Source organism: Cupressus sempervirens, chromosome 6 (assembly GCF_028749045.1).
Source record: "Cupressus sempervirens isolate cs-2001-9-10 chromosome 6, ASM2874904v1, whole genome shotgun sequence".
In the NCBI taxonomy this organism is placed as follows: Eukaryota; Viridiplantae; Streptophyta; class Pinopsida; order Cupressales; family Cupressaceae; genus Cupressus; species Cupressus sempervirens.
The window spans coordinates 348,145,044-348,160,730 of NC_143123.1; the positions used below are offsets into that span (position 1 = coordinate 348,145,044).

Sequence of the window (15,687 nt, forward strand, 5' to 3'; positions counted from 1 at the left end):
AGTGTCAGCATTATGAGAAAGACTGAGAATTTGATGAATCTGAGATGACAAGTTTGATTTTTTCTGGATTGTGTGAACCATGTAGAAGATAAACTTGATAAACTGGTGGCACAAAATTCATGGTGAACCATTTTTAGGTGAATTCAAAGAGGATTAAAGGAGAATTTTCTAGAAGGGAATGAAATAAAATGATGGATAGATTCATTAATCTAACCTAACCCAAAAATGGATGATGGAGGATGAACGAAAAAAGATCTTAATTTTCTACTTATAGAGATGGTTGGTTAGAAGCAAAGGTTGTCATGTACGAGAACCTAAAGAAGACAAGGAGTCTAGGGTATTGCTTCATTCAGTGACCTAAGAGAAGAGACTGCATTGCAAGAAAGAAAGAAGGCTTAAGGGTATGGATGCTTGAAGGGTGAACAAGCTATTAGAGCTGAAGTGTATGAAAGCCAAGAAAAATGGAGGAGTGAAATAGAGATCTATAATGTACAAGTGTGTTGTAAGTTGTTATCAATTCAAGTCTTACTATTACCTTCTAATCATTGTACTAGTCTAGGGTAAATCCTTTGGATTAAGGTTAACCTAATAGTCATTTGTAAATCCTTTAATTGGGTGACATTCCAAGTGACTGATCAAAAGTCCTCTAACAAGGCTCACTCCTAACAGGTTGATTGAAATCCTTTAACCAAGTCACATTTAACAGTGTCCATTGTAACCTTTAACAAGATTGGCCTTTCACAGGCCATCACTTTAGAAAAGTGAGAATAAGTAGCATGTTACTGGTGGTTTTTTCTAAATTGGATTTCCACATTAAGTCATTGTGTCAAATGTGTTATTGAATCTATTATGTTTCATGTTTACATTTCTACAAAGTTGATTTGATAGTAACCTACAAATATAATTGATTGTATGATTTAATGGATGCATGCATGATGAAAATGTTTTATGGATATGGGTTCACTAAGCTGTGAAAAGTTTCAATAGTACATCTAGACCTTGGATAACTGAGTCACCCCCTCTCACTTATTCTAAATAATTCCAACAATATTTACAAATACACACACAAATCATGCTCACAAGATTAGGCTAACCAACTTGCATATTCCTTCCCAAATCATCTTCATTTCCCCTTTATTTCTAAAAAAATGCATTTTCCAAAATTTCCAAAGCTTGCATATTTGTACATCTAGTTTCAACATACTCCTTATAGTGATTTTTTCTAGAATTTATGTAATCTATTGAGCTCTAGTCCTCTTTCAAACCCCATTGATCAACCATATGATTTCATGTATCCCTTAGAATGACTACTCTAGATATTTCTACACACAAAATTATTATTATTGAAATTATGATGCTAGTGCTACCATCCAGTGGATAGTTTTTATCTTCTAAGAACATCGAATCCCCAAAACTTATTTACTCCAACACATTAACCAAGGGCTTGCTCTAGAAATGACTACTTGTAACAATTTTCTAACATTGTCCTTTACTCTTAACACCTAACATCTTGGCCCACACCTAGATGCTTTGCTTTCAATCTATTGGCCTTTCACTCTAAAGGTGTGAAATACCATGCAAGGCCATAGATGGATTAAAATTTAATGTTAAAATTCTCATTATATGCCTTTGGACCTATTTGAGGTGACAAGTAGAAATGTGGTAGCATAAAATGTCAAAAATGGAAAAAGTTGTAAAATATTGCAAAGTTGTCAAAAATGTTGCAGACAACATTTTCTTGCAAAATGATAATTTTGGAATGTGAAGGGTCATCAAGCTTGTACACTTGGATAGGATTATTTATGAAGTTTAAAATTCATTTTCTATGGCAAATATTATGCAATCCATTGTAATGAACAAGGGTAGAAGGACATGGTGTGGTTTTTAAATAAGTTAATTAGTTTTGTGTTATGGTGAAATTAGACAGGGTACTTGTATTTGACTAAATTTTGGTACTTTCTCCCTTACCTCATCATGTGATGGTTCTTAAGATTTGTATATAGTTGAATTAAGTCTATAACTAATGTTAATGTTAAAGGTGTACCTAGCATCATTGGTTTATTGTCAAGATCTCATTGCTCACTGGTTAGACAACAAATTGTGTATATTTCATAATGAAGTACCCTGGTGATTGTATGATCTTGTTGTGTTGAGTTAGGGAAGGTTTAAAGGTATTCCTTTTTGTTTAAGATTTCCCTCTCATGGATTCACATCATAAACCTGATCTTGATAAAGTATTTGGCCAAGAACTTATAAGATATTTGTTGTTGCATGAAATGGAAAAATTTGTTAAGTTGGTTGATTGCAAAGTTACTTGCACCATTTTCATATCCAACCTTGAGCTTAAATTTTTGTGTTGATAGTAAAGGGTTCTTCAAATTGATTAATTTGTAGCATATTTCTTGTGGTCATGCATTTTGTAGAAGCTCTTGAAATTTTAACAATAGCAGATCCAAGTGTTAGTACTAGATCCAAGGTTGGAAATTTTTCTAAAGAATTCATGTAGCTTCTATCAAAGACTTCTAATAGTGTCTCTAGAAATGATCACACATAGAAGGACTCATGCTACCAGTATAGATATTTTTGTAGTGTTACTTCATTGTTCATGTATTTCTTGGATAATGGAGTGAGGGAAGTACCAATGTGCAACCCTTGGTAGATAAACTTGGAGAAATTGATTATGATTAATTTAGTCATGGATGTGGACCTAGTTAGGGACCTAACTTAGTATTACTTCCCTCTAGAAAAAGTGATAAGGAAAAGGGAAAAATCCAACATGGTGAAGATTAATACAGTGAGTTTTATGGAAGGCTTTGGAATAATCAGTGCACCCTATATTGATATCAAATTGGAGGAGGAAATAAGGAAATATAACCTCCACAAGACTATGCTAAAGATAAATTCTATACTTAAGTACATGTCTATACTTGGTAGAAGGATAGCCCTAATTACAAATGATGTCAAAACACCATTTGAGTTGGACACTTTCCACAATCATATGAGATACATTGTATATGGACTAGATAAAGTCCTTGGAATGGATTGTGATAAGAGTGTGACTTACAATTTTCTAATGATGGAAATGAATATTCAACAAGATTCCACTAAGGTAGACTCCATGCATTATCCTATCCTTATGCATCTATTTTTTTATAGTTCTAATATCATATATGATGAATTGATTTTAATGAAAGTAAATATGGGTATACCTATGCTAGTTAAACAATGGACCAGTATTTGGTACTCATGTATCTTATTTTTTTAATTTGAATAATTGGATAGTTATTCCTATCGTAATTGTGTTAGGCTACCTCCCATTTCCATAGCAGTGTGCAATAGCTTAGTGAAGTGTTATACGAAGGAAAAAATATGGTACAAAATCAATTGTAAATCTTTAATTGTACATGTGTTGTTTGCAAATTAGCTTTTATCAAAGTCTAGAGAAACTTTAACTATATGTTGGTTGTAATTCTAATTTTGATACACTTATTTTCACATGTGGAGATATCGATGTCTTGTCATTTTGTATGCTCAGTTCACAAAGAATAAGTTCTATCCTACCTACAACTATGCTTACAACTAATTCTTCTAAGTGTCGAATTTTCGGTATTAAAGTTTTTTTTGTCCTTTGATGCAGTGTTAATAGATGTAAATGCATGTTAGCAGAGATTACTATCAAAGCAGTTCTTGTTGTTGCAGATTTGGAAAGAAAATATGTTAATTTGGATTTGATTAAAGTTGAAGGAAAATTTGGTGGAAGGTTGCAAGATACATAGTTGATTGAAGGCATTGTTATTGAAAATGATATGAGGCATCCATAAATGCCTAAAAATTTTGAAGATGCAAAGACCTAGAAATGGTTGGCAATGTTGTTGCTTCTACAAGTTTTCTTAGATATAAATTATATACCAGTACTAGAGAAGAGAGTATTCCTGCAAGGCTGAAGAGAATAATCAAGCCATTACATATAGAGAATAATACACGAGTCTAGTGAGTATTTCAATTAATTAAGAATAATATTAAGGGAAGCTCGAGTACCTCCACCATATGATATTTTCATCAGTTTGACTAATCGGGAACTATAGAAAATGGTGCTCCATAGCTCTCTAGCCAATATTTAGCTCCAATGATCTGGACTTGGGTTAACAAATGGTGCTCCACATAATGTATTGTGCTCAATGATCTGGATTTGGGTTAACAAATGGTGCTCCACACATCTCTCCATCGACTATTCTCACTCGTGCCTATATTTACTAGGTTAACAAATGTTCATGTCTAATATAATTGACCTAAATGCATGAAATCACCAGGTCGATCCAGTTTGTTTACATACTTGTACTGTTGTGCTTAACCCTTTCTCTCACCCATACATAACCACTAGAATGAAATGAAATTAGATTTAGTTTTTTTTTTTGTTTATATCTCATATTGGTCAAAATTTTGACATTAAACTTTACAAAGGTTGAAATTTTGACCTCTTTGAGACACAGGGATAACTTTAAGAAACCCCTCCCAAAAAAAAAGCCTAAAATGCTGGCGAATCGAATATCTTGGGGGCAGGAAAATTTTAATATCGAGGGGGATTTTTTCGTTCCATATAGGGAAATAAAATATTATATGTTGGCAATTTGTTTCTTGCCCTAGCAAAAGTCATTTTAAATGTGGCGAATTAATTTTTTTTTTCACTAACAGATATATAAATGATGGCTATTTTTCCCTTGCCAAAAATAAATTAATAATGTCAGAGGCGAATTACTTGTTTTGTAGGAAAATGAATAATAATGGTCTTGGTTAATCTTCAGTGGTAAACTGAAAAATTGTTTAATTTGAAAGTGAAATTTGCACATGTATTGGTTAGTGACTGTACTAACTGCAAAGTAGTCACTTTCAAGTTTCAACTTGTGTACTATGTTAGGTGTGTTATTAATAATGTCGTAACATCATTACGTCAATGTCACAATTACCAAGTCAACTATCATCACTTTTGTTACGTTAATAGTAAATACAATAGTTTTATTGACTGTTGATTAGTTAGAGATCAATGATAGTAGATGCATCTCAGGGCCACTCGTTTGAAAAGACTTAGAGTCGCACGTAATGTTTTGGAATGGAGACATGTGGAAAAGTTTACATGGAAATCATTAATCATGTCAGGCACTATTGACTATCTGACATTAATGTCAGCACATTTCGGCATTTCACACACTTGAAAATTAATAGGAATGCAAAAAGATAAGATATGGAAGATCGCGAAGGCCAAAGAATTAGATGCAACTGCAGTCTGCCATTAAATAGGCTCTTCAATTCCTCTTTCAATATCATTTCTCATTTTCTAATTTCTTCAGTCTGAATTTGGTTTGTAGTTGTACTTTGTAGAGTTTTCAGTTTCTTGAATCGTAGTCATGGATACGCCAATTTGCCTGAAATGCACTAATATGGCTCTGCAAAAGCCCTTTCTAAGCAAAATTCTTCATGATGTCCTTGCCATGGTTTGCAAGGTAGATGGCCGAAGTCCTTTTATCCGCCATGCTATATGCATGGTACTCAGCCATGAATTCTTGAGAAATGATAAGAGGTACCATGTGTCCATGGATATTACCTCTCGCTTCCTCGCGTCTCTTCTCAACCTTGGAGGCAGGCAAATAGACATGTTGATGCTTCTGCGTAACATTTTTAAGGAAACATTTTTAGAAGATGATGTCAAAATTATTGTATTGGCCGAGTAGGTACCGAGGCCAGGTATTGGCATCCCTTTTGCAGATGTAGTAGACAAGTGTTGGGAGGAAGGCATAGGGTGCATTATACATAAGCATCCTTTCTTGCTCGGCATGAACAAATGGCAACTAACTCGCCATCGAAAGTGGGCGCGGCTCGGAAGGGATTTTCTACAGAAATGGTTGTTGTTGGACGATGACATCAGCGAGATGAACTTCACATGGCTGGACGAGTTCAGTGACATCATCTTCTCCAATAGATTCCTCGCAGATGGAATTGAAGACCTTTCTGATTAAAGGCTTCAATCCCTCGGCCCCTCAACCCGCTCATGCTTCTAGCCTCCCTGGTTCCCTAATTCCTTGTTCAGTGTTCCCTATTCCCTTGGCCCTTTAGGGCAAAAACATGTTTTGATTAGGGCAAAAGTTTGCCAAAAAAAAGATTTCAAGATTCTGTATTTTTCTTTGGATTGGGCACTGCCCTTTTTTGTAAATTATGAAATAGTAAAACTAGGCTGATTAGTGATTTAATCAGCTCTTTTGAATATGTAAGCTATGAATCAGTATTATGTACATTGTACAGTCTAAAATATTATCAATGAAAACAATAGTTTTTGGCTTCTCAAATCGTTGTTCTTCTTAGTCTATGACTTTGTAAGTTTGTTTCAGATTTATGTGTCAAATTTTTATTTCATACCTATCTTGTCACCTATTCCTAACTTTTTTTCATTATGAAATCTTTTGAATGATGAAGAATAGTTTATAAACAATTATCAGAATTTTCAATATATGTTAAATTTTAATAATTTATAGATATTATAACTATATTATATTTTAATTTTGAAACTAAATAATAAATATGAATAAAAATAGAGCATTTGTAATTATATTTTTAAATTGTAATTATAACCATATCATATACATATAATATAATTAATTATACTACACTATAATATAATATAATATAATTATAATTTATAACCATATAATATTTATATAATATAATAATAATAATAACAATGAGTATGACCATCTCAGATAATCGTGGATTCTGCGAAACGTGTCACAATTTCGGATGAATCTGGGCAGATGGGAAAAGATTCCCCAAATTGGCCCGAAATTCATCCTGGGCCGTCAATCTATCAGATTGAGTCTACTGTCTGAGATGGTCATTATATATTTTATTAAATTTATTATATTATATTATATTACATGGTTAAGATTATATCATATGGCTATAATTATATTATTTTATATTAGAGTATAAATAATTATAGTATATGTTCTATTATATAATAAATAACTATAACATATAATATTTATATAATATAATAATAATAATGACTCGATGATTCTTATTATTATTATTATTATTAATATTTATATAATAATTATTATTATTATTATATTATAATATTATTATTATTATTATGCCATATAATATTTATATAATGTAATAATAATAATAATAATGACTCGAGTCATCAACGAAATTATTATTATTATTATTATTTATATAATATAATATTATTATTATTATTATTATTATTTATTATTATTATTATTATTATTATATTTATAAATATTATTATTATTATTATTATATAATATTATTATTAGTATTATTATACCATATAATATTTATATAATGTAATAATAATAATAATGACTCGAGTCATCGACAGAATTATTATTATTATTATTATTTATATAATATTATGTGGTTATTAATATTTATATAATATAGATATTATTATTATTATTATATTAATAATAATATTATTATTATTATATTAATAATAATATTATTATTATTATATTAATAATAATATTATTATTATTATATTAATATTATTATTATTATTATTATTATTTATATAATATTATGTCCAATAATTCCGTCGATGAGTCGAGTCATTAATATTATTATTATTACATTATATAAATATTATATGGTATATTATTATTATTATTATTATTATTATTATTATAATAAATAATATTATTATATAAATATTAATAATAATAATAATAAGAACCATCAAGTCATCGACGGCCCGGGAGGAATTTCGGGCCGATTTGGGGAATCTTTTCCCATCTGCCCAAATTCATCCGGAATCGTATCTGGGCAAATGGGAAAAGATTCCCCAAATCGGCTCGAAATTCCTCCCGGGCCGTCGATGACTCGAGTCATTATAATAATTATATTATATTATATTATATAAATATTATATGGTATTTAATAAATAATATTATATATAATATTATATTAAATAATATAATATAATAAGAATAATAAATTTAAAAATTTAATAACCATTTGATAGTCTATAGATCGATGGCCTGAGAAGAATTTTGGGCCGATTTGGGGAATGCTTTCCCATCTGCCAAAATGCATTTGGAATCATGATACATGTAACTTATGTGCGTCAGTGCATTATTTAATATTGATTTTGAGTCTTGACAATTTATTATGGTTAGATGTACATTGTACATAAAAGTTAAAACCATTAATTTCTTATTACTTTCATTTTAACTAATAAACTTCAAGTATTACCTTTTTAAAGTATGAAGTTGAGAAACATAAGATGAGAGTCTGATTATCGATAGAATAGCCATAGGGTTTTCAAATTTTAAATTTTCAAAGACTGGCAGTTGTGTTCTGGTTTCTGAAGACTGAAAGTGTGAAACTTGGGTATCAGACGACAACACCAATTATCCAATCTCAATTCTAGGTATTTAATTTTTTTCAAAAAAATTTCATTACAACTTGCAGCAATAAAAATCTTGATTTTAATTGTCTTAGGTTTACACTTTACAATTATTTTGAATAGAGTCTGAAGTCTAATAACCAATAGCAGCCAGGCATGGGGAAAACAAAGTCAAAAACCTCCCAAACGAGTGCACCCATAAAGGAAAAGAACACCATTATAGAACTCAGACAAGTGCTACAAACCCCAGGTTTCACCAATGAATGTCATGATATTTTTTATCCTGTTATCCATGGAGATTTTGGAATCATGGCAATCAGACATTCATTGTTTAGTAAGTGGAAAGATCCCCAGAAGGGGAGAATTTATTACAAATATAACAGCAATATTGGTGCATATACAAATAAACTAGCTGCTCTAGTTACTGGATTAGCAAACCTCATTGTACCTGAAGTATTCCCTTGCCCTGAAATTGTAATGCTATGCGCTCAAAATTATGATGAAAATAGAAAGGCAATTGTAAACCAAAACACTCAAGAGGAAATTTTATCAATAACTGAGAGTGAATTTTTCACTCTGTTAGACCTAGGGTTAGGGTTTAAAATAGAAATCTCTAATGAGCGCATTGACTTGGATAAACTAGCTCAGGTTTTTGACAAGCTAAAAAGAAGTTTTTAAGATTCATATATTAAGGGTTTAATACCCTCAGCGTCCACTAGTAGTGTTACTATTACACTGGACAAAGACCATAAGCCTCCTTATCAGTATGATATTTTTGTGCCATGGGTTCAGAATACTATTTCTTTGTTATCATTTTGCTTGGGATTGGACAGTAACAAGGAAGTGGGGGCCAGTGTTCTTGAAATGATTTATAATATCCATTGTCGAGGTTAGTCAGTTGACAATGTAGTAGTAAGATATGATTTTGTTCGGTACATTGTTGAATATATGGAACAACAATTAGTAATGATTAAACAAAGTACAACTACATGCAAGACGAAGACATTTAGGTTCACAAGTTACTTGTGCTACCTTTTTTTAGCAAAGCATCGCCCAATATTTGAGACAGAGAACAACAAGCTTGATATTGAGGTCTATAAGTTTGATGAGAAAACCCAGAAGAAATCACAGACACCAAGTCCAGTATATGAGTGGACACATAAGATGAGGATGACTGCTAACAATAAAAACTACAACCATTTTGTAGACTTCTTTTTGGCACCTATTTACCAAAAAATCACAAGCACTACAATGCCTAGATTGCCTATGTCTTGTAAAGATTGCATTCAATTAGGAAGTCAGATTCAATTGGTTGACTAGTTCTTCATGGAAGAGTACACTGTCTTGAGGTTTTATGGTTCAGCAGTTGAACCCTGCAAACTTCCAATGCATGTTACAGAAAGGGTTTTTGCACTGGAATATGTAAGGTAGATGGAGAGTGCAGATGAACTTTTTAGTGGACAACAAAAGAAAATGATATTTCCTTCCTTGCCTTTCGCAATTAGAGGCCTCACATTTGAGAGAAAGGCTTTCAAAGTGGCAAATGAATTGTTAACTTTTTTTGGCTTTCATTTTGTTAGTCACTGGAATTATGATCCACTGAACATAATAAAAACAAGACTTATTGCCAATGGGAACTCTGTGAGCAAATATCAACACCAGGAGATGCCATTGATAGAAAAGTTAAAAAACAAGGATTCGTGGGATGAGGTTAAGAAAGAGATGGAGAAACATGCAGCAGAGAATGATATTTCAATGCAACAACTGTCATCCCAAATTACGACATTGCACATATCAGAGTCACACAAATCAGGGCCTCTAACATACTTAAATTCCTACGAGAAAGCACCTGAACCTTCTAAGAAGTCTATGCCGAAAGCAATAAAAGAGGTATGCATATCTGAAATGTGGTGTCAAACCAAGATAACTAAGTTTTGGAAAATGAGGCAAATTTTGGGTGAACCAAAGACATCAGCAAATTTTGAGGAAATTGATGACGATGACCTTTTCAGCACTTATTGGGATAAAGAGCATCCAACTATACTATATCAACTTGAGAGTTGCAGTGACAATGATATTCAAAGACAGGAGGACCTCCAGTCTAATGTTGACATTCAAGGTATTGAGGATTCCGCATCAACCAGGGGCAGAGATATTATTAAACTTCAAATAAGTGATTCTACTAAACAAACGTATGGTAAAGGAGCAATTATGATACAAAAAATGGGTTATGTAGGTATAGGGTCCATTGGTGCAAGTGGTGATGGGATTTGGAATCCAGTTCCAGTACCAGACCCACCCAAAAGAGGAAGTAAACCAATCATTGGAAGCTCCGAGATTGAAGATGATTCATCTAAAAAGGGCAAAAAACATTATAATTTTGCTTCTGAAGGTCATCCCAAAACATTATTTGTTAAATCTTCAAATCCAGTTGTAGTTGGTCCCACTGGCACTGGCAGTGACACTAGCACTAGCATGGATGAACCTTGTGCAAAAAAGCAAAAACTTATGACAATTACACTGCAAGAAATGTCAGCGGTTATTTCAGCAATGTATGCACCAGTGGCTTCTGTACAAAAACCTGAAAATAGTCCTAAAATGCCAGGATTTAGAATGGGCCATCTTCAATATGTTGGCAATCCTCAAAATACAGTTGTAGGTGGAGTAAGTTTAGCTGGAGATGGAGGAGCATTAACATTCAACGATACAGTTGATAATTCACCTTTCAAACACTCAATTGTGTTAGAAAACCTGAATTTTAGTTTGAACGAGTTTGCATCAAAGTTTGAACAGACAAGAAAAAGAAATAGGCAAATTATGAAGACTTTGAAAAGTGATGCAGTTGTCGAATGTCAGGGATCTACTAACAGAATATTTCCAACATATGATCCAAATAATGAAATGATGAACTTCATGGTTGTTATGCCCCTAGGTAGAGATAATAATCCACCACAAAATGTAATAAATCGTAACGATATACAAGTTACCAATCTTCAAATGGATTTGTCAAAAGTGAAAAATATTGACAAAATCAATATATCAAAAGAGAGCAACAAAATGGTCTACTCTACACTTCTAAAAGCGGAGAGGGAAAAAAAAAGGCTTACAAAGAAAATAGAAAAGTTATAGGCAGACCTTGATAATGTGAAGGTGAAGGAGAAAGCAGCAGACAATAGGTTCAAAGAATTGCAAAACAAGATAAAGAAATCTTCTCCTACAGAGGCAATTGTCCAACAAGAAAAGATGAATGAACAAGTGCAACATTTGACTAAAGAATTGGATGAGTGCCAAAAAAGACTTAAGAATGAACAAGCGTCTACTGCACAGGTCATGAATCAATTGAAAACTGAGCTAGAATCTGCTGCCAAGGAAAATAAAATTTTGAAGGATGAATGGGAGAAGGAAAAGAAAAAAATGGAGTCTAGGGAAAGTATGATTTTTAATTTGCAAAAGGAATTGGGGAATGAGAAGAAAAAAGAGGAGTCTATTGCAAAAACAATCCACAATTTGAATAACCAATTGGAGAAAATGAAACAAAAAGAGTTGTCAACTGCAAAAACTATTAGTGATTTGAAGGAGGAATTGGAGAATGCAAAGAAAACGGAGTCTAGTGTTACTGCAAGCACTAACACAATCCACAAATTGAGGAGGGAATTGGAGAATGCAAAGAAAAAAGAGGAGTCAACTGCAAAGCAAAACCTTGATTTGAGAAAGGAATTGGAGAACACGAAGAAAGAGGAGTCTACTCAAAGTATCCATGATTTGAAGAAGGAATTGGATAGTGCGAAGAAAAAGGAGGATTCCACTTCAAAGACAATCCATGATTTGAAAAGGGAACTTGAGGAAAACAAAAAAAAAGAGGTAACTACTGCAAATAAAATCCAAGATTTGAAGAAGAAATTGGAGGATGAGAGGAAGAGAGGAACTGATTGGCAAAGGCAACTAGAGGAAATGCAGAAAAAGAGTGAAAAAGAGATGTCTAAAATGAAGAAAAAGGTGGAGAATGTAATGGTAGAAAATAGAACGACCTCTTCCGAAGACCATCATGTGAAGGATACTATAATAAATGCAGTTGAGCTTATGAAACAAGAAATTTGGAACAAAATAATGACGATCAGTGATGGTTTGGTTGAATGACTTGATTTAAATAGCAATCTCAGAGTTGTCTTTGAAAATGCAAAAATTGATTTTCAGGGTAAAAGACAAATCTTCACCAGTTCCTTAAAAGATCTTTCTAACCAAGTTCTCAATAAACTAAAGAGATCCAGTGATAAGGATTTGGCAAACCATGGAATAAACAACTGCTTGGATGCATGTGTAATGGCCATTAATGTCTCTCAACATTGTGAAGAAGTAACGCAAATTGGTGAATCGCTCAATTCTACTTCCAAAGAGTTGATGAAGATGAATAACACCATAGTGAACTTGTTGAATGTTGGATTACCAAATCTTGCTAACTCAGAAAGCACATTCATTGGAAATGAAAATTACATGAAAAAGTTGCAGGGTAGGATGAATTCTCATTTAGGGGAATTGCCTGAGGAATTCACTCTAGAGGGAATTGCAAGTTGCATCAAACCACTGTCAACAATGAGTGATGTTATAGATAGATTCCTCCTATCATATGATTCTATCTCTCAGAAGTTTTTTTTTTTTGACAAGACTAAACTAATTAGCTACAACCTCAAAAAAATGGGGCTTCCAAATGATGTAGAATGGAGTGCCCTAAAGAAATTCAGTGAAGCTGGGTCATCTTCTCAAACTGTTACTATTGCTATCAGTGGCAGTCATAGCTGATAGCACTAAGTAGTAACACTGTAACAACTTAGTAAGTGATAGAACTATAATCGTTTTGTTACTTGTTTCTCTTTAATTTCAAATTTTGGATTTAATTTCAACTTTGTTTAATGTTAATTGTTACAGGAATCAAGAGCCAACATATCAGGATAGTTGGGAAACCAGGCACTAGCATAGTAGCATACTATGGCATATCAGGAATCAAGAGCTAGCATATCTAATCATATATACAATTACAAACTGACCTACAACTATTGTTTCTCCCTTGTATCTGCAAAAGGGAATTCACGGTCATTGAAATTTGACATTGAGTCATTTGCAAGGGGTTGTAATTGTTTGTAATTGACAATCGTTAAATGTATTATGTTACAGGCTGATTTGTAATTATAAATTATAATACAATTTTTTTTAAATGGAGCTTATTCTATTAAATTCATTATGTTACAATTTCTTAAAGAAAAAATTAGAATCAATGAAAATCTCAACATTTTAAAAAAATGCAATCAATGAAAATCTCCACATGTAAGTACTAAGTTTGTAACATCAACATGTTCAAAAATAAATAAATAAAATTAAGCATCTATAAAGGGACAGTGAATGAAGGCTATAAATTAACTTTTACAAACATGTTACATAATTAATTAGTAGGTAGAGTCTTAGATCAGAGCTACTAGCCTACTACTTGACTCACGCAGAAGGTTGAGAAGCTGCTATAGTTGCCATTCTGCCTGGACCGGCTTAGCATCACTATCATCAGAATCCTCCTCATTTATTGCATATAAAATTTCATTTTTTGTTGTGTTTTCTTCAGATTCATTGTCAGCGTCAGACTCACTATGCATGCCAAATTCAACATCATCTTCATTGCTTTGACTTTCAATATCACGATATGAACCACTGCCACCGCCACTACCACTGCCACTTGTGTTTGAAATGTTGGCAATCCCTCTTCTTTGACATCGCTTTCTCCAAATTTTGATAGCCTTATCATAAGGGAAACTTTCTACCTTATACCTAGAATTATAGAGCCTCAGACAATTATCCAAATTTTTGTCTAATTTGTTTCTAAACTTTGACTTAAGGAAGCCCAAAGTACTGAAAACTCTCTCATCCTCCACTGAACCCAATATCATTGTCAAACATAAATTGATAAGCTTGAAATATTCTGGTATTGCCTCTCTCAACTGATTTCTCTCACCAAGTTTTTTCCAAATCTTTGTTACCGCTCCCTCTTCATTTGGGTTCTCCATAACAGCATATTGTTCCCTCATTATGTTTGCAAAAGAGTATGATTGATCTCTCAGTCAAGTTTCATCTAAAATTTCATTTATGGTGACTCCATTGATTAATTTAGGTGTGCAAAAATGCTGAATCAAAGTCGTCATCCTTCTTTGAAAATCAGTTGGACTATTTAGAGACCAATATTGTGGAAAAACAATTGACATTGCTTCCAGCAGTTCCTCTGGAGGGAATCTGAATCTAACTTCTGACGACAGATTGTAGCAAACTCGCTTGACAGAGTCAAGCACAGAGTCTTTGATCTTCTTGAAGGCTTCACTTGTAACATGTGAAAGTACCTTCTCTGGTTCTAATTCAACTTCGCTTCCTGCTTCATTGGGGTTGACGCAAGCATAGTACTGCATTGGTATGTCAACTCCATGTACCCTGGCATATACCTCATTGTTTGCACCAATATGTAAAAAGTTCCCAAGATTGTTCAAATCTAAGATTTCTAACCACTTTGTAAAATTTGTTTCATCTAATGGTAATAATCAGTACAGAGTATCCAGGCTACTACATGTCATTTTACACAGCTTATTATATTCTGCAATGTATATAGCTCTTTGTTGAACCTTTTTTTATAATATTTCTCATGTCTTGTAGCATGGGGAGAATAGATGCTAAAGTTAAGAGTACCTTAACATTAGTTAGGCTTGAATATAGTCGAGGGAATTTGTCTCGCACAGAATGGATTAGTCCAAGCAATGATGGGTATTCAGACATTACTCAATGCGCTGGTCCATCCAAAGAGATCCATCTGGTATCATTGTCTTTAAGAAGCTTTCTCCCATCAGTAAGTCCTGCAGCAAAGTGTTGAAATTCTCGAACTCGTTTTGGACTTCGACAGAAGTATTGGTAAATCTCTTTGATCAGAGATTCCACTTTACTTACACAACCAAAATTGCTGACAATTCCAAAAGCTAGATTCATTCGATGGGCCATACAATGAATGGGAATAGCGTAGGGCGCCAAATCATTCTTGATCTTTTTGCAAAGACCGCCTTTATGACCTTGCATAACCAAAGCACCATCTGCTCCAACACACACCAACTTTTTGGCAATCTCCATGCTATTTAAACCTCCAAATTCAATTACAGTAGTCTTTAATAATTCATATAAGTTTTCAGTTGTTGCACTACGATTCAATTTAGCAACAGATAGTAGAAATGGTTAACGACAAAGATTGT

General features: G+C 32.9%; 1 pseudogene; it reads right to left on the reverse strand.

Annotated features, from left to right (window-relative positions):
- The window catches only part of LOC149552552 (T-complex protein 1 subunit delta pseudogene), a 31,986-nt pseudogene extending 17,124 nt beyond the window's left edge, over window positions 1-14,862 (reverse strand).
- Window positions 14,863-15,687: the final 825 nt, after the last annotated feature.